Source organism: Alligator sinensis, unplaced genomic scaffold (genome assembly GCF_000455745.1).
Source record: "Alligator sinensis unplaced genomic scaffold, ASM45574v1 scaffold487_1, whole genome shotgun sequence".
Taxonomy (NCBI): domain Eukaryota; kingdom Metazoa; phylum Chordata; order Crocodylia; family Alligatoridae; genus Alligator; species Alligator sinensis.
The window spans coordinates 1175236-1176981 of record NW_005842301.1 but is presented as its reverse complement, the minus strand read 5'-3'; the positions used below and the strand labels follow the sequence as shown (position 1 = coordinate 1176981).

Here is a 1746-nt window from a genome sequence, read left to right as displayed (position 1 = left end):
AAAGAGTGCAGGATGTTTAACCCATGCTGCAGTTAAAGAAAGAAAAAAGGTGAAATCAAGTCATTCCTCTACTGTAAGAATGCTGATGTTTGTGCCCAAGTACTTACGTGCCTCTGAGTTTCTGCTGATGAAGTTCTTTCTGAAGAGTTCTTCCTCAAGAGCCTTGAACCTGGTTCCTCTTGCCTGATTCCAAGCTGAGGTAGTAGTTTGTACAGTTTGAGGGTCTATGATACCACCCGGTACAGGAGATTAACTGTACAGGCCACTGCCTTGCCTGGGACAGAGCACTGTCAGCTGAAAGAATCATGTATTCATGCTTCACCGTTACTTTCTCTTTATCAGAGGAAGATGAGATTCTGCATAGATTCTTCTGAAAACAGGTAATGGCAGTTTCTGGCAGAAAATTTAAGGATGTTCTGTCACTATTATCTGTAATAGATTTAGTGAGGGGAGCCAAGATTGCCTGAAATCCATCCTCCCTCAGTGGCTGGGGAGTGATAGTTTGCAGTCTGGTACACCAGGAATGTGTTCTGCTTCTTGATAGCGAGAATTTGAACCATTTCACCCTGATTCGTGTAGATCTCAGCCTCCTACAGTGCATGGTAATTTTTTATTACTGTCTAGGTCATTCTTGTTTTGTTTGTATTTGACCCTGAGCTGCTGGTATTCATACCCTGCACTGCCATTGAAGGTAGATATCTTCAAGGATGGGAGAGATGGGTTATGGCTTACAGACTTCAGGTGTTCATTAAATGTTATTTGTTAAAATGTATTGGTACTAGTGGCAAAGGGCTATAAACAAAATTAACAAAATTTGCACCCCTGCCTCTACTTTCACCTTTAGTATTAACATCGCAGCCTTAGCACTTCTTAGGGTATGGGCCAGTGTTCACTTAAAATGCTCTAGTGCCTCAGCACTATAAAAATACAGTGGTATGGGGGCATGCAGGCATTCCAGCTCTCTGACTGGAGAGTTATGAAGTCTCTTTAAAGACATGTTTTCCAGAAAGAGGGTGATAGACTGTCCCTCTTCTCCCCCTCTTACCCCCATGGCAGAAGCAGCTTTAGGGCCAAGGCAGCCTGCAGGGGTGAAAGCCATTGTTGACATCTGGTGGAGCTGCCATGGTTCCTGCAGGACGTGAAGTAACTCTTCCAGCTGCCACTTCTGCTACCACAGGAAAAAGTTCTTTTCACTGCTCCCCACAGCAGGGGCAGCAGGATCCCATCAGGGCCTGTGGCAGCGGAACAGGCCGTCACGCAGACAGCAGTTCTCCTTTCCTTGGAGCGAGGAGGGAGGGAGAGAAGAGGACTATAGGACGCTAGGGGGTCCCTAGAGACGATTGTAGTGCTATGTGTAACTGTGCAGTTAGTTATGTGTAGTTTTACGAAATGTAACCCTACCAAGAAGTTCCTGTTTGAAAGTGCTAATATTTGATAACACTTCAAGTGTCTTTGCAATGCTACAAACAGCTTGAAGGACTGTGCGCTCCCTTTCTGTAGCACTACAAAAGCATATTTAGTGCTACAAATATAATGCCCAGGGCCTAAATTGATGTCTTGTTCAGTACTGTTACTCTGATTTTAAAAGCTCTGTAGGAATCAAAATATTAAAGTCTCTTTCATTGCTCATAATACTAATATTTTCTTTCATCCACTTCCTTTTTTTTAAAAACAGCATTCTTACTTGCTTTTAAATTGCTTTTACATTAAAAGCATCTCTTCAGTTTCTGTACTCATTATTCCTGC

General features: G+C 43.1%; 1 protein-coding gene across 3 annotated transcripts in view; it reads left to right on the top strand.

The window, feature by feature from the left end:
• WDR82 (WD repeat domain 82) overlaps positions 1-1746 on the top strand; it is a 65613-nt gene that overhangs the window by 35536 nt on the left and 28331 nt on the right. The gene's annotated exons all lie outside the window — the stretch shown is intronic.